The following is an 18800-nucleotide window of genomic DNA, read 5'->3' as shown; positions in this document are numbered from 1 at the left end:
ATTACTACGCCCCTGGTAGTATAATTTATTTAGCCATCCATTTATTTGCTGTTTAAAACAGAGAACTTCAGGTTCGTAGATTAAAAATGATGCCACATAATAATTAGGGGTGAGATGCAAATACCCCAAATGATATATTTTTATGCAAATATATTCAGTTTGGAAATGGACCAATCAATGTAAACCCAGGCTTAAATTGATTGGTCCATTTTGAAACTGCATACATTGTCATAAAAATTTGCAGAAACTCAGAAGAATTTGCATCTCATTGATCATCCCTAATAATAATGAGCCAAACTCCACTTAAAAAAAAACCCTGTATTGAAAATAGAAAAGATGCTTCAGTAGAGAAAAGCTTCTGGATAGTTCAGGGGCCTCATGAGTCCATCATTGCTGTGCAGGTTCCCTCTGAACACATCCAATGCGCTTGTCATAACGGGATGGTGAATGAGAAGCAAATCATTTTAAGTTTATGCAAATGTATGCAGCTTGGAAATAGACCAATCAAATGTTTAACCAAAACCTAAAACACCTATCGTCAATATGGAATCACCCACAGTTGAACTGCATTTGGCTATAGTAGCCGGTCGCTTATTACCAAAACTCTGCTGCTACATGTTGGCCTAAGTTCAGCCTAAGAGGTCTCTTTTCCACAAACTGTTTCTAGGCAGTGAAATGCCTCTCAAACGCTCACAACTGCTCACTTCTGCCTGGTAACTGCTTGTTGCTGCCTGGTAACTGCTCACTGCTGCCTGGCAACTGCTTGCTGAGCACACAGCTCAACCGTTCGTGGAAAAGAGGCCTTAGTTTGGCTATGCTATAGGCAGCTCCAGCACCCAAATTACACACTTGACACCACCATAGCCACAAATTGCACTGTCGCACCCAAATTATCAGGCATGCCTCGTGCCCATTTTACCTGCTTTGCAGTTTCCTGCCGATCTTGTGCAGATTATGCCGGTCTAGAGCAGAGACTGGTCGGTCACATGATTCATTACAGCAGCAGCGCGTATAGTAATCTCTCTACCACTGTTGCCTGGGCTATGCTACACGACTACAGTATATACAGTAGTAGTAGTAGTAGTATACAGTGGCGTAGCTAAGGAGCTGTGGGCCTCCATGCAAGTTTTACAATGCCCCCAATTGATACTGTGCACCAAAACCTGCCAATGGCAACTGCAGTCTCAGAGGTGCAAGAAGGGGATTGGGAATAGAGTTGGGCCGAACGGTTCGCCTGCGAACGGTTCCATGCGAACTTCAGTGGTTCGCGTTCGCGTCCCGCAGGCGAACCTTTGCGGAAGTTCGGTTCGCCCCATAATGCACATGGAGGGTCAACTTTGACCCTCTACATCACAGTCAGCAGGCCCAGTGTAGCCAATTAGGCTACACTAGCCCCTGGAGCCCCACCCCCCCTTATATAAGGCAGGCAGCGGCGGCCATTACGGCCACTCGTGTGCCTGCATTAGTCAGAGTAGGGCGAGCTGCTGCAGACTGTCTCTCAGGGAAAGATTAGTTAGGCTTAGCTTGTTCCTGTCTGGCTGCATACCTGTTCTGTGAACCCACCACTGCATACCTGTGCTGTGAACCCACCACTGCATACCTGTGCTGTGAACCCACCACTGCATACCTGTTCTGTTCAGTGGACCCGCCACTGTATACCTGTTCATTGAACCCACCACTGCATACCTGTGCTGTGAACCCACCACTGCATACCTGTGCTGTGAACCCACCACTGCATACCTGTGCTGTGAACCCACCACTGCATACCTGTGCTGTGAACCCACCACTGCATACCTGTTCTGTTCAGTGGACCCGCCACTGCATACCTGTTCTGTTTAGTGAACCGCCACTGTATACCTGTTCTGTTTAGTGAACCCGCCACTGCATACCTGTTCTGTTCAGTGGACCCACCGCATCAGTGCACATACCTGTGCAGTTAAGTGAACCCGCCACTGCATACCTGTTCTGTTCAGTGGACCCGCCACTGCATACCTGTTCTGTTTAGTGAACCCGCCACTGCATACCTGTTCTGTTCAGTGAACCCACCGCATCAGTGCGCATACCTGTGCAGTTAAGTGAACCCGCCACTGCATACCTGTTCTGTTCAGTGGACCCGCCACTGCATACCTGTTCTGTTTAGTGAACCGCCACTGTATACCTGTTCTGTTTAGTGAACCCGCCACTGCATACCTGTTCTGTTCAGTGAACCCACCGCATCAGTGCGCATACCTGTGCAGTTAAGTGAACCCGCCACTGCATACCTGTTCTGTTCAGTGGACCCGCCACTGTATACCTGTTCATTGAACCCACCACTGCATACCTGTGCTGTGAACCCACCACTGCATACCTGTGCTGTGAACCCACCACTGCATACCTGTGCTGTGAACCCACCACTGCATACCTGTTCTGTTCAGTGGACCCGCCACTGCATACCTGTTCTGTTTAGTGAACCGCCACTGTATACCTGTGCAGTTAAGTGAACCCGCCACTGCATACCTGTTCTGTTCAGTGGACCCACCGCATCAGTGCGCATACCTGTGCAGTTAAGTGAACCCGCCACTGCATACCTGTTCTGTTCAGTGGACCCGCCACTGTATACCTGTTCATTGAACCCACCACTGCATACCTGTGCTGTGAACCCACCACTGCATACCTGTGCTGTGAACCCACCACTGCATACCTGTGCTGTGAACCCACCACTGCATACCTGTTCTGTTCAGTGGACCCGCCACTGCATACCTGTTCTGTTTAGTGAACCGCCACTGTATACCTGTGCAGTTAAGTGAACCCGCCACTGCATACCTGTTCTGTTCAGTGGACCCACCGCATCAGTGCGCATACCTGTGCAGTTAAGTGAACCCGCCACTGCATACTTGTTCTGTTCAGTGGACCCACCACTGCATACCTGTTCTGTTCAGTGGACCCGCCACTGCATACCTGTTCTGTTTAGTGAACCGCCACTGTATACCTGTTCTGTTTAGTGAACCCGCCACTGCATACCTGTTCTGTTCAGTGGACCCACCGCATCAGTGCGCATACCTGGGCAGTTAAGTGAACCCGCCACTGCATACCTGTTCTGTTCAGTGGACCCGCCACTGCATACCTGTTCTGTTCAGTGAACCCACCGCATCAGTGCGCATACCTGTGCAGTTAAGTGAACCCGCCACTGTATACCTGTTCTGTTCAGTGGACCCGCCACTGCATACCTGTTCTGTTCAGTGGACCCGCCACTGCATACCTGTTCTGTTTAGTGAACCCGCCACTGCATACCTTTTCTGTTCAGTGGACCCGCCACTGCATACCTGTTCTGTTTAGTGAACCCACCACTGCATACCTGTTCTGTTCAGTGGACCCGCCACTGTATACCTGTTCATTGAACCCACCACTGCATACCTGTGCTGTGAACCCACCACTGCATACCTGTGCTGTGAACCCACCACTGCATACCTGTTCTGTTCAGTGGACCCGCCACTGCATACCTGTTCTGTTTAGTGAACCACCACTGTATACCTGTTCTGTTTAGTGAACCCGCCACTGCATACCTGTTCTGTTCAGTGGACCCGCCACTGCATACCTGTTCTGTGAACCCGCCACTGTATACCTGTTCTGTTCAGTGAACCCACCGCATCAGTGCGCATACCTGTGCAGTTAAGTGAACCCACCTACCTACGTGAGTGCACGCAGTGTGATATACCACTCCGTGCATACCCGATATGGACAAAACAGGTAGAGGAAGAGGTAGTGGCAGAGCCAGAGGAAGGCCACCCGGCAGGTCTGCGCGAGGTCGTGTAAATGTAATTTCGTGTGGACCTGGCCCACAGTACAGTGCTCGGAAGAAGGCACGTCCCATCACCTCCCAAGATTGTCAGGACGTGGTTGAGTATTTAGCGACACAGAACACCTCATCTTGCTCAGCCACCAGTGCTACTACTAGCACCACTTCCGCTGCATTTGCCACTTCGCAAGAATTATTTAGTGGTGAAATCACTGATGCACAGCCATTGTTGTTACAGCCAGATGAATTTTCACCAGCTCATATGTCTGAGTTACGCGGCAACATTATGGATGTAACGTGTAAGGAGGATGAAGGACCTACTGATGTTGGTGCATGTTTGGATTTGTCTGAGGCAAGCGAAGCTGGGCAGGATGATTACGATGATGACGATGATAGGGATCCTCTGTATGTACCCAATAGAGGAGATGAAGAGGGGGACAGTTCAGAGGGGGAGTCAGAGAGTAGGAGGAGGAGAGAAGTTGCTGAAAGAAGCTGGGGCAGCTCTTCGTCAGAAACAGCTGGTGGCAGTGTCCGGCACCATGTATTGCCACCTATGTACAGCCAGCCAACTTGCCCTTCAGCATCAGCTGCTGAGGTCCCCATAGTGCCCACATCCCAGGGTGGCTCAGTGGTGTGGAAATTTTTTAATGTGTGTGCCTCAGATCGGACCAAAGCCATCTGTTCGCTCTGCCAACAAAAATTGAGCCGTGGAAAGGCCAACACTCACGTAGGGACAAGTGCCTTACGAAGGCACCTGGAGAAAAGGCACAAACAGCAATGGGATGGCCACCTGAGCAAAAGCAGCAGCAGCACACAAAAGCAAAGCCACCCTCCTTCTCCTCTTCCTCCTCCATCAGGTGCATTATCTGCTTCTGCCGCTTTCTCCCTTCCACCTTCACAGGCACCCTCCTCCACTCCGCCTCTGCCCTTGAGCGGTTCCTGCTCCTCTGCCCACAGCAGCAGTCAGGTGTCCGTGAAGGAAATGTTTGAGCGGAAGAAGCCAATTTCGGCCAGTCACCCCCTTGCCCGGCGTCTGACAGCTGGCGTGGCGGAACTGTTAGCTCGGCAGCTGTTACCATACCGGCTGGTGGACTCTGAGGCCTTCCGTAAATTTGTGGCCATCGGAACACCGCAGTGGAAGATGCCAGGCCGCACTTATTTTTCGAGAAAGGCCATACCCCAACTGCACCGTGAAGTTGAGAGGCAAGTGGTGTCATCTCTTGCGAAGAGCGTTGGGTCAAGGGTACACCTGACCACGGATGCCTGGTCTGCCAAGCACGGGCAGGGCCGCTACATTACCTACACAGCCCATTGGGTGAACCTGGTGGTGAACGATGGCAAGCAGGGCGCAGCGGACCAAATTGTGACACCTCCACGGCTTGCAGGCAGGCCTCCTGCCACCTCCTCTCCTCCTGCTACATGCTCTTCGCTGTCCTCCTCCTCCTTGGCTGAGTGGCAGTTCTCCTCTCCAGCTACACAGCCCCAGCTCCGCAGGGCCTATGCTGCATGCCAGGTACGACGGTGTCACGCCATCTTAGACATGGCTTGTCTCAAAGCGGAGAGTCACACTGGAGCAGCTCTCCTGGCTGCTCTTAAGAAACAGGTGGATGAGTGGCTGACCCCGCACCACCTGGAGATAGGCAACGTGGTGTGCGACAACGGCAGCAATCTGCTTGCCGCTTTGCATATGGGGAAGCTGACACACATACCCTGCATGGCACATGTCATGAATCTAGTGGTTCAAAGATTTGTGGCAAAGTACCCTGGCTTAGCGAATGTCCTGAAGCAGGCCAGGAAGTTCTGTGGGCATTTGTGGCGGTCTTACACAGCCATGGCACGCTTTGCGGAAATTCAGCGCAAAAACAACATGCCGGTGAGACGCCTCATTTGCGATAGCCCGACTCGCTGGAACTCGACCCTGCTCATGTTCTCCCGCCTGCTAGAACAGAAGAAAGCCGTGACCCACTACCTCTACAACTACAGTAGAATGAAACAGTCTGGGAAGATGGGGATGTTCTGGCCTGACAACTGGACACTGATGGAGAATGCATGCAGGCTCATGCGGCCGTTTGAGGAGGTGACCAACCTGGTGAGCCGCAGTGAGGGCACCATCAGCGACTTAATTCCCTACGCTTACTTCTTGGAGCGTGCTGTGCGTAGAGTGGCGGATAAAGCTGTGAATGAGCGTGACCAGGAACCGTTACGGCAGGAACAGGCATGGGACCAATTTTCATCAGACCCAGCTGTTTCCTCAACACCTGCGGCAGCACAGAGGGGGGAGGAGGAGGAAGAAGAGAAGTCGTGTGCAGAAGACGAATCAGACTCAGAGGATGATGAGCAAGGTGTTTCTTTGGGGGAGGAGGAGGAGGAGGAGGAGGGGACAGCGGCAGGAGAACAACCTCAGCAGGCATCGCAAGGGGCTTGTGCTGCTCAACCTTCCCGTGGTATTGTTCGCGGCTGGGGGGAGGAGGTTGACTTACCTGACGTCACTGAGGAAGAGCAAGAGGAGATGGAGGGTACTGGATCCGACTTTGTGCAGATGTCGTCTTTTATGCTGTCCTGCCTGTTGAGGGACCCCCGTATAAAAAACCTCAAGGGGAATGAGCTGTACTGGGTGGCCACACTACTAGACCCTCGGTACAGGCACAAAGTGGCGGACCTGTTACAAACTCACCGGAAGGTGGAAAGGATGCAGCACATGCAGAACCAGCTGTCAACTATGCTTTACAATGCCTTTAAGGGTGATGTGACGGCACAACGCCAGCAAGGTACCACTGCCACTAATCCTCCTCCCGTGTCCACGCAGTCAAAGACAGGACGCTCCAGCGATCTCATGGTGATGTCGGACATGCGGACGTTCTTTAGTCCAACGCCTCGCCGTAGCCCTTCCGGATCCACCCTCCACCAACGCCTGGAACGGCAGGTAGCCGACTACCTGGCCTTAAGTGTGGATGTAGACACTGCTGTGAACAGCGATGAGGAACCCTTGAACTACTGGGTGCGCAGGCTTGACCTGTGGCCAGAGCTGTCCCAATTTGCCATCCAACTTCTCTCCTGCCCTGCCGCAAGCGTCCTCTCAGAAAGGACCTTCAGCGCAGCTGGAGGCATTGTCACAGAGAAGAGAAGTCGCCTAAGTCACAAAAGTGTTAAGTACCTCACCTTTATCAAAATGAATGAGGCATGGATCCCGGAGGGCTGCTGCCCGCCCCAAGACTATGTCAGTCCCCGCACATACAGCATCTCTGCCTGCACGCCGTGTGACTGGCTGCCTGGCCTGCCCCAAGAAGACTAAGTCGCTCCCAGTCCCTCCACACAGCATGTCTGCCTGCAGGCCGCTTGACTACCTTCTCCGCCACCACCAACAGGGTCCGGGACTCCAGGCGGATTGCTGAATTTTTTAGGCCGCTGCTAGCAGCGGCCGCTGTAATAATTTTTCGGGTGCGTGTACATGACTGCCTAATTTTTCTGGCTGCACTGCGGGCAGCTGCAACAACAAAAGAAAAGGCATGTACATGCGCCCATTCCCCTTCGTGATCATTACCTTGCCGTGGTGAAGGGGCTTGCGTATCACAATGGAGCAATGACCGGCGCCTAGATGAGTGTCTCGGGGGGCACACCCACGATAAGGTCGTTGCCTCATTGTGGTCAGACCAAATTTGATCAGCTGGACAGTCACTGTTCTGTCATTCAGCTACATCAGCCAGGTGACCATATGGGCTGTAAAGCCACCAAAACCTGCACTCTCGCCATGGTGCGCACCAGTAAAGCACGGCCGTCACTACACAAACAGCTGTTTGCGGTGCGTTACACGATGAGTTTGGTGTGTCAGTGTGAAGCAGTACCTTAATTACACTACCTGATTGATGTATACACATGCAAGAGGTTTGAAAGCACTTTAGGCCTGTCATTTAGCATTCAATGTGATTTCTGCCCTTAAAACGCTGCTTTGCGTCAAATCCAGATTTTTCCCGGGGACTTTTGGCATGTATCCCACTCCGCCATGCCCCACTCCAGGTGTTAGACCCCTTGAAACATCTTTTCCATCACTTTTGTGGGCAGCATAATTATTTTTTTTTTTCAAAGTTCGCATCCCCATTGAAGTCTATTGCGGTTCGCAAACTTTAACGCAAACCGAACCTTTCGCGAAAGTTCGCGAACCGAAAATCGGAGGTTCGGCCCAACTCTAATTGGGAACAGTTTTTAATGCTTACCAAATTTATCAAACATCCTCATAGTTTGTAATAATGGTTTCTACACTTAACCTCCTTGGCGGTATGGACGAGCTCAGCTCGTCCATAACCATCGCAGGGCACCGCTCAGGCCCTGGTGGGCCGATTTTCGTAATTAAAAAAAAAAACACGCAGCCAGGGCCGGAGCTACCATAGGAAAAAAATAGGCAACTGCCCCAGAGCCTGTAGGGGTCCCCAAGTTGTCCCTCCCCATGTTAACTGTTGCTCCCCAGGGTCTCTGCAGAGTCTGTTAAGTTGGGAGGTGATTGGGGGAGGGTCAGCAGCCAGCTCAGGTGCCCAGGAGGGAAGTTTGGCTGCAACAAAGGGCCTCTAATGATGCATTTTGGTCGGGGGGTGTCTGTTGGGGGGGGGGGCCCGGGCTAATTTTGCCCTAGGGCCCAACTGTTACTTGAACCGGCTGTTCAGAACGGGATTTCCGGATGGGCTTGATCGCTGGCGGCGATCGGAGGGGTGGGTGGGATGCCGCAGGGAGGGGGAAACATGTAGCTAGCCTAGCGCTTTAAAAAAAAATGCAAAAAATACTGCTGCGCCGCCACCCTGGCGCAATCAATAGAACGCCAGGGTGAGGACAACTGTAGTGAGAAAAATATAGAGGCTGCTATATTTATTTCCTTTTAAACAATACCAGTTGCTTGGCAGCCCAGCTGGTCTGTTTGGCTGCAGCAGTGTTTAAAGAGACTCTGTAACAAATTTTTCAGCCTTAGTTCTTCTAACCTATAAGTTCCTATGCCTGTTCTAATGTGCTCTGGCTTACTGCTGCCTTTCCTAATTGCACTGTCTCTGTAATAAATCTTATCTCTTTACCTCTGTCGTGTCTGTCGGGCTAATGCTGCGTACACACTGGCGACTATGGTTGTTTGAAACAGCTAATTAACGATCGTTCCACCGACAATCGGGGGAAAAAAACTCTACCCAACGATCATTAACACGAACGACAAAAGAACAACATCGGGAAGATGGAAATATCCAACCTGTCGGATCGTATCTACCGACAATCGTTACAAAACTATAGTGAGTACAGACATCGGCCGAGAAAGATCGTTACAAGGGCCAATGCGCCTGCGTTGAATTCTGCCCAGCTTCCGTACTTCGTTTGTAGCGCGGCCGTAAAGATTGTTACATTGCTCATTTCAATTAAACTTTGTTCTCAAGTTAACAATCATATATTTGTATCTATTGTAACTCCATGTTAGTGGTTTTTATTTTATTTTATATAAATATGTACGCAACATTTCCTTCTGATCGTTCTTTTCTGCGAGAACGATCGTTAAAATGTGTATGATGATCGCTGCATCCCATCGTTTGTCTTTCAATTATCGTTCCTAGCGAACGATCGTTATCGCAAGTGTGTACATAGCATAAGGCTGGAATGTGTGGAATGTGCAGGGCTGCTTGTGATTGGTAGAAGCTATACACACCCCCTCCAGGCTCTGTATGACTCACACACTCTGTTTATGTGAGCCTATCACAAGCTGGTTAGTTTGTTTGTAAACACTGCCTAAAACTGTTAATTACAAGCCAGGATTGCAGCAGAGAGTGGCAGAAACAGCACAGAGGGGCACAGGAGAAAATAAGGAATAGAATGGTATGCTTTTTAGTGTAAGAATATTAGAGTACAGATTCTCTTTAAATCATGCCAGTAACAAGCATGCAGCTAATCTTGTCAGATCTGACAATGTCAGAAACACCTGATTTGCTGCGTGCTTGTTCAGGGTCTATGGCTAAATGTATCAGAGGCAGTGAATCAGCAGGATATCCAGACAACTGGTATTGCTTAACCACTTTGTGACCACCTAGCACCAATTGGTGGCCGCAGAGTAGCTTCACCAGGTCCACCTAACGTTGACTGGCGTCAAGTCCTGGGGGTGGAGATTAGCAGGGAACGCTCGTGTGTGCAATCCATCCCTGCCAAGATGCGGAGTTCCCTGATCAGCCTGCCAGCCTGCCAGCCCGCAATGGCAGCTTGCAGGTTGTTAGTGGAAAAAAAAAGGCTGATATTTACATGTATAGCGCTGCTATCTACTGCAGCGCTGTACAGGGGATAGCTTTGTAACTTATCTGTCCCCTCGAGTGGCAGGGAAACAGATCCCTCTCATAGGCTGATGCCTATGAAAGGCGATCATGCTGATTGGCTCTCGGGAGGAGGGAGAAAAAAACATTTGAAAAAAATAAAATAAAAAAAAAATACAAATCGCAGCAGCAATCAGATGCCACCAACAGAAAGCTCGGTTGTAAAAAAAAAAAAAAAAAGGAGGCAAGATTCATTTGTGTGCTAAGTTGTATGGCCATGCAGTGAACTGTTAAAGCTGTGCAGTGCTGAATTTTAAAAAATGGCCTGGTCACTAGGGGGGGGGGGGGGGGGGGGGGTGTAAACCTGTGGTCCTTAAAGGGTTAAACAATACCAAATTAAATAAAAACATGGAAACCAGGGGGAGCAGGCCTGTAATGTCACCTGTTCCAATGCCTACCGCTCCTCCCGTTCTCTCTGCCCCCCGCATTGTACCTGAGAGTACACCGGGATCTTCTTGTAAGAGGAGAATGGAGGAAGCAGTAGGCATTGGCACAGGTGACGGTATGTGCCTGCTCCCACCATTTTCCATGTGTTTTTTTTTGGCTCTGGTATCCTTTAAAGGGGAACTGAAGAGAGAGGTATATGAAGGCTGCCATGTTTATTCCCTTTTAAGCAATACCAGTTGCCTGGCATTTATTTCCTTTTAAGCAATACCAGTTGCCTGGCAGCCCTGCTGATCCTCTGCCTCTAATACTATTAGCCATAGCCCCTGAACAAGCATGCAGCAGATCATGTGTTTCAGACTTTAAAGTCAGATCTGACAAGACTAGCTGCATGCTTGTTTCTGGTGTTATTCAGATACTACTGCAGAGAAATAGACCAGCAGGGCTGCCAGGCAACTGGTATTGATTAAAAGGAAATAAATAGGGCAGCCACCGTATACCTCTTACTTCAGTTCCCCTTTAACAGGAAATAAATATGGCAGCCACCATATCCCTTTCCTTTAACATTTTGTGTAGGTTAAACAGATATTGATGAAGGCCATCAGAATTCCAGGAAATGTGAAGACTCATGTAATATCCCTAAAGGTGCCCATACATCAGACGATGTATGGGAAGATCGACCAAGAGACATCTCTGATCTGTTGCCTGCCCATACACCACAGGCCAATTCCCAACTGAAATGAAATCTCACAGGAATTGGCCTTGTGTTGCCGCATCCGCACCTTGCCGTCCTCCCTAATATAAAATGTCGCCCCGCGCACGATGTCCCATGCTGTATACTTTACCTGTTGGTATCCGCCGCTGGCTCCTACGTGGTTGCCGGCGAAATATGGGCACCTGTGTGACATCACACACATGCCCACATATATGGAGCCAGCGCGGGTAACTGCACAGGGCAAATTTTTACATTAAGGAGTTACAGCACTGGGACTTCCACCGCTTGTCCTGATATCACTTACTGTAACCACAGTGCACTCCATCAAGCATGTCAGCCCTACATCTTGCAGCATATGTCTGATCGATACATGCAACAAATTTCAACCCAAAATTAGCCACATCGATCGGGCATGCACCTTGGCAGCACTGATTTTCATCCGTTTCGATTATAATAATTGAATCGGATGGTTGATTGGCCAAGTCATCTAATGTATGGCCACCTTCACCTTTAGGGCCTGAGCACACTAACGCACTTGTGTCTGCTTTCCAGCAACACTTCAATGTTACAGATGCTGAAAAGCAGACAAATGCACAGTGGGCCCTTGAAAGGATGATCGAGGGGGCGGGGGAGAAACCTCTTCTTACCCGAAGCTTCCTCCTTCCTCTGGCAGTCGATGTCTCACTTGCTGTAGCTCTGGTGTACTGGGGTCCCCTCCGTTGCAGATGCCGACCTGGGCAAGTCAGCATCATCTGCATGAGTGCGTGGCCATGGACAGGACGATCCAAGCCACGTGAGTGCAATTGTGGGTGGCGCGGCCACACACAGGCACAGAAGATGCCAACCTGGCGAGGTCAGCATCTGCAATGGAGGGGACCCCAGCACACCAGAGCCGCGGCGAGGGACATAGCAGCTGCCAGTGGCTTGAGAGAGCCCCCGGGAAAGTAGAACTCCCCCCTCTCGGATCTTCTCTTTAACCTCCCTGGCGGTTTATTTATTTTGCCAGGGAGGCTGAAATGGGGTTTTTTTTAAATTAAAAAAAAAATATTTCATGCAGCCAACTGAAAGTTGGCTGCATGAAAGCCCACTAGAGGGCGCTCCGGAAGCGTACTTTCGATCGCCTCCGGCAATCGAAAGTAACAAGATAGGCCGCAATGAGCGGCCTATCTTGTTTCGCTTTCCTCAAGCGGAGTGACGTCATGGACGTCAGTCGACGTTCTGACGTCAGAGCCGCCCGATCCAGCCCCTAGCGCCGGCCGGAACTGTTTGTTCCAGCTGCGCTGGGCTCGGGCGGCTGGGGGGACCCTCTTTCGCCGCTGCACGCGGCGGATCGCCGCGGAGCGGCGGCGATCGGGCAGCACACGCGGCTGGCAAAGTGCCGGCTGCGTGTGCTGCTTTTTACAGAATGCAAATCGGCCCAGCAGGGCCTGAGCGGCGACCTCCGGCGGCATACCCCGAGCTCAGCTCGGGATTACCGCCAAGGAGGTTAAAGCTTGGGGTGCAGTGCCATCTGTACCGTTCCTGGAGTGCCTGTTCAGTCTTTTACCTTATTTATTCTTCTTCAGCATTAAATTCTAAGCTGAATCGCCGCATCTCTGTGGCAGAAAGTTATTTATAGCCATGAAATTGACCTACAAAGTTCCACGACTTTGCAGGTCGTATATTTTGCTGCCTGGTAGAGGCAGAGCTTTGCGTAGTAGCTCTGCCTCCACTCCAGTCAATCTCCGCCTCTCTCAGTGAAAGACAACTGAGAGGAACAGGGAGAGGCAGAGATTGACTGGAGTAGAAGCAGAGTTACTATGCAAAGCTCTGCCTGTACCTGGAAGCAAAATGATGAGAGCCCTGGAAGTTTGCAGGGCAATTTCAGGGCTATAAATAACTCGTTCTGCTGCAGGGATGCGGCGATTCAGCTTAGAATTTAAAGCTGAAGAAGGATGAATAAGAAAAGAAGGTAAAAACTGAGACTTCAGTGTGTCTTTAAAGTGAACCTGAGGTGAAAATAAACTGATGAGATAAACAATTGTAGTTCTCCTCCTATTCCTAAAAATGGCAAATTTACCCATGGCTTTCTTTTATATTTAACCATTTACAAAGTAGGGTTGCATGTTTTACTGCCTCTAAACAGTGGCAGCCTATTAAATGTCCCAGAGTTAGTAAAAGGTGAATACAGGGAGTGCAGAATTATTAGGCAAATGAGTATTTTGACCACATCATCCTTTTTATGCATGTTGTCTTACTCCAAGCTGTATAGGCTCGAAAGCCTACTACCAATTAAGCATATTAGGTGATGTGCATCTCTGTAATGAGAAGGGGTGTGGTCTAATGACATCAACACCCTATATCAGGTGTGCATAATTATTAGGCAACTTCCTTTCCTTTGGCAAAATGAGTCAAAAGAAGGACTTGACAGGCTCAGAAAAGTCAAAAATAGTGAGATATCTTGCAGAGGGATGCAGCACTCTTAAAATTGCAAAGCTTCTGAAACGTGATCATCGAATAATCAAGCGTTTCATTCACAATAGTCAACCAGGTCGCAAGAAATGTGTGGAAAAACCAAGGCGCAAAATAACTGCCCATGAACTGAGAAAAGTCAAGCGTGCAGCTGCCAAGATGCCACTTGCCACCAGTTTGGCCATATTTCAGAGCTGCAACATCACTGAAGTGCCCAAAAGCACAAGGTGTGCAATACTCAGAGACATGGCCAAGGTAAGAAAGGCTGAAAGACGACCACCACTGAACAAGACACACAAGCTGAAACGTCAAGACTGGGCCAAGAAATATCTCAAGACTGATTTTTCTAAGGTTTTATGGACTGATGAAATGAGAGTGAGTCTTGATGGGCCAGATGGATAGGCCCGTGGCTGGATTGGTAAAGGGCAGAGAGCTCCAGTTCAACTCAGACGCCAGCAAGGTGGAGGTGGAGTACTGGTTTGGGCTGGTATCATCAAAGATGAGCTTGTGGGGCCTTTTCGGGTTGAGGATGGAGTCAAGCTCAACTCCCAGTCCTACTGCCAGTTTCTGGAAGACACCTTCATCAAGCAGTGGTACAGGAAGAAGTCTGCATCCTCCAAGAAAAACATGATTTTCATGCAGGACAATTCTCCATCACACGCGTCCAAGTACTCCACAGCGTGGCTGGCAAGAAAGGGTATAAAAGAAGAAAAACTAATGACATGGCCTCCTTGTTCACCAGATCTGAACCCCATTGAGAACCTGTGGTCCATCATAAAATGTGAGATTTACAAGGAGGGAAAACAGTACACCTCTCTGAACAGTGTCTGGGAGGCTGTGGTTGCTGCTGCACGCAATGTTGATGGTGAACAGATGAAAACACTGACAGAATCCATGGATGGCAGGCTTTTGCGTTTCCTTGCAAAGAAAGGTGTCTATATTGGTCACTGATTTGTTTTTGAATGTCAGAAATGTATATTTGTGAATGTTGAGATGTTATATTGGTCTCACTGGTAAAAATAATTGAAATGGGTATATATTTGTTTTTTGTTAAGTTGCCTAATAATTAAGCACAGTAATAGTCACCTGCACACAAAGATATCCCCCTAAAATAGCTAGAACTAAAAACAAACTAAAAACTACTTTCAAAAATATTCAGCTTTGATATTAATGAGTTTTTTTTGGGTTCAGTGAGAACATGGTTGTTGTTCAATAATAAAATGAATCCTCAAAAACACAACTTTCCTAATAATTCTGCACTCCCTGTAGTTCATGTATTTTATCTCTCCCTGCCCTCAGTTGTATTCTGCCAGGAAACATTTTATGGCTGTAAATTGCTCATCAGTGATGTTTACCATATTCCCGACAAGGTACGACAAGACAGAAGATGTCACTTGCATGCCTAGAAATTAAAGATAGAGCGAGGCTAGAGTGAGCAGGAGCTTACAGCCCATACAGAATTAGATTGCTTTATGGAGCAACCTGCACAGAGTACCAGCACTTTTGTCAAAATCCTTATTTCACCAAGCATAACTGGGTCGTGCCTGGAATTGGGCTTGGCACGTACAGAATTCAAGTACAGGATAGGACACACAGAATACATCAAAGGAACAGAACACACTTTTTTATGTGCCAAGAATACAATAAAACATCAGTTCACAAAACACATCAATTGGCATAATTCACAAAACGTGACATAAGAACTAGAGTACCACGATGTACAGTGTGCATCATGATATGGTTTGACCCAAGGTGGGGGGTGGGGAGCGTGGAGAGAGTTCAGAAGGTTGACAGCTGAGGGGAAGAAGCTGTTCCTGAGTCTTGAGGTCCTGGTGGAGATGGACCGATCCCTCCGGCCCGAAGGGAGTCGAGTAGTGGTGGCCTGGGTGTGAGGGATCGTTGGTGATCCTCAGTGCTCTGGAGCACAGTCTGGTGTAGTAGAGTAAGTCCAGAGGGGGGAGTGGTTTCCCAATTATCCTCTCCACTGATCTGATGAGCCTCTGTAGTTTGTGTCCGTCGCTGGCGGAGGAGCCGGCGAACCAGAGCAGGATAGAAGAACAGGACAGATTCAAGGTTCCATCTACTCTCACCACCTAAGGTGAGAGGGCGGTGAAGGCTGCCATATTTATTTCCTTTTACAGGATACCCGAAGTGACATGATGAAATAAGATGTGTATATACAGTGCCTAGCACACAACCAACTATGCTGTGTTCCTTTTTTTCTTTCTCTGCCTGACAGAGTTAAACATCCGTTATGTAAGTGGCTGACTCAGGACAGGAAGTGACTACAGTGTGACCCTCACGGATAAGAAATTCCCCTTTTTTTCCTGCTCTCAGATGCCATTTTCTACTAGGAAAGTGTTTTATAGTTGGAATTTCTTATCCGTGAAGGTCACACTGTAGTCACTTCCTGTCTTAGTCAGGAACGAGTCAGCCACTTACATACCTGATATTTAACCTTTTCCGGCAGAGGAAAAAAAAAGGAACACAGCATAGTTGTTTGTGTGCTAGGCACTGAGCATACACATGTCTATCATCATGTCACTTCGGGTATCCTTTAAACAATACCAGCCTGGCAGTCCTCCTGATCCCATGTCTCTAATAATTTTAGACTTAGACCTTGAACAAGCATATGCAGATCAGGTACTCTGACTCAGTATTTACTCAATTAACCATATGCTTGTTCCAGGATCTTGACTCAGATACTACTTCTGCCAGAAGATCAGTAGGGCAGCCAGGCAACTGGCATTGTTTACAAGGAAATAAATATGGCAGCCTCCATATCCCTCTCACCTCGGGTTCCCTTTAAATCTATGGGTGGCCACATTTCATGAAGCTGCAAATCAGTTGATTACTGGTTTATTCAATAAAATCAGCATACACGTTACCAGTGTCATTTAAAAGTTTATTTCTATGGACAATCTACATATATTTTACAAAAATAAAATAAAAATCTACATACAGAAATTATCTGCATTAGTGCATATTTACATATAGACATAAAAGACCTTTTAGCAGCCCTGTATGAGTTGCCTCATTTTCGACAACTCATGGCAGAGCATCCGCAGCCGGCTATAACAGTTTTAGTTGAATATAATAATTCCTACATAATAATTCCTATATTTGTATAGCACTTTTCTCCTATCGGACTCAAAGCACCTGCTAGGGTGCGCTCAGTAGGTAGAAGCAGTGTTAGGGAGTCTAGCCAAAAGACCTCCTCACTGAATAGGTGCTGGTTTACTGAAAAGGAAGAGCTGAGATTCAAACCCAGGTCTCCTATGTCAGAGGCAGAGCCCTTAAAGTGTACCTGAGATGGGTGATTATAAGAAAATATACATACCTGGGCCTTCCTCCAGCCCTCTCCGGCCTGATCGCGTACTCTTCCGCCTCTTCGTTTGCCAGCAACTAGCCCGGGAAAATCCTCCATTTAGCGCATGTGCAGTCTTGCCAGGCACATGCCTGTTGCCGGGAGCGTTGTTTCTGCGCAGTAGTAGTAGTAGTACTGCACAGGCCCAAAACGCTCCCGGTGATGTGAAGGTGGCGGGAGCGCAGGTGAGGCCAGGTATGCGCAGTTGGCCCCGGTCCAGAGGACTTTCCAGTGCCAACTGCAGGCGAAGGGAGAGGAAGAAGAGAGCCAGATGGGACTGGAGGAAGCCCCGAGTATGTATATTTTCTTTATAATCCCCCCCCCCCCCCCCCATCTCAGATTTCCCGTAACCATTACACTATCCAGCCACTATAGTGTCAGCATTGCAGTGCTGCCCAGTGGTGGAAGAGGTGTGATGGAAGAAGATTCTTCCATCACCAGGCGGCGTTGCAACGCTGACACCTTCTTCTGAGCCCCGATTACATGTAATATGTGATCAGAAATTGTCACGATTGCATTGCCGCGAGATGAGGAAGATCAGAAGCTGACTCAGCTGTCCAGACAGGAAAGTATAAAAATGCTCTCTGAGCCGCTCTGCATAGCCTGCCAGGCTGAGGAAGGCACACTTCCCTAGCTGCATGAAAAAAATGCAGCCCTGCAGCCACATTAAAGAGGAACTGCTGTGAAAATAATCAAAAAATGATTTAATTTTACAATAATTATGGATTCATGATTTAGTCAGCGTTTGCCCATTGTAAAATCTTTCCCCTCCCCAATTTACATTCTGGCATTTATCACATGGCGACATCTTTACTGCTAGAAGGTGATGTCTGTGGAAAGAGATGATGCATTCTTGGCAGTTGGAAACAGCTGTTATTCCCCACAATGCAACATGGTTCCCACAGTGTGATGTCAGTACCTAGGTGCTGACACCACACTGTGGGAGGGGTTTTACCACAATATCAGCCATACAGAGCTCCCTGATGATCTGTTTGATAAAAGGAAAATATTTCTCATGGGAAAGGGGGTATCAGCTACTGATTGGGATGAAGCTCAATTCTTGGTTACGGTTTCTCTTTAAAGTGAACTTGAACCAAGTAAAAAATTATTAAAAATAAACACGTTGTACCTGCAAATGAATAGTACATACTTACCTTACCGCCAGTTTCTCTCAGAAGCTCAGCATTTTCTTTTTACAACAATGCCGTCCATTTTGTCAGAACTGAAATATATCGGGTGCTGTCAGTTATATATGAGTTGCTGTCAGTTATAACTGAAAGGATAACTGATAAGCAAGGTAATGTCCATGTTTCTCTATGGCTCAAGTTAACAGCGTGCTGACCAGGAAGTTGTTATGTGATAATGGCCATTTTTAAAATGGAGGACAGAGAATTCCATTGATCACAGTGCACAAACAGAACGCAGGAGAGGATAAAGAGATTGATGTGTAGATTACATGGGAGGTAAGTATGACTTGTGTATGCTTATTTTGCCTTTTCATTTTCAGTTCACGTTTGCTTTAAAAGGAGGCAAAAGATCAAATTTTTTTTTTTTTTTACTCACCTGGGGCTTCCTCCAGCCCCTCGCAGACGTCTCACTCCCTCACCGCAGCCCCGGTGTCCCTGCTGGCCGGCTGTAATGATCGCGACCCGCCGGCGGGGTCAGCTCTTCATGCACCTGCGCGGGCAGTTGTGCCCACACATCCACTTCATCTGACGCGTCCTGCCCCTGTGCAGTAGTAATGTGCAGTACGCACCAGATGATGTGGATGGGCAGGCACGAGCGCCC

Source organism: Hyperolius riggenbachi, chromosome 1 (genome assembly GCF_040937935.1).
Source record: "Hyperolius riggenbachi isolate aHypRig1 chromosome 1, aHypRig1.pri, whole genome shotgun sequence".
Classification (NCBI taxonomy): Eukaryota; Metazoa; Chordata; class Amphibia; order Anura; family Hyperoliidae; genus Hyperolius; species Hyperolius riggenbachi.
This window is presented reverse-complemented; position numbering follows the sequence as displayed.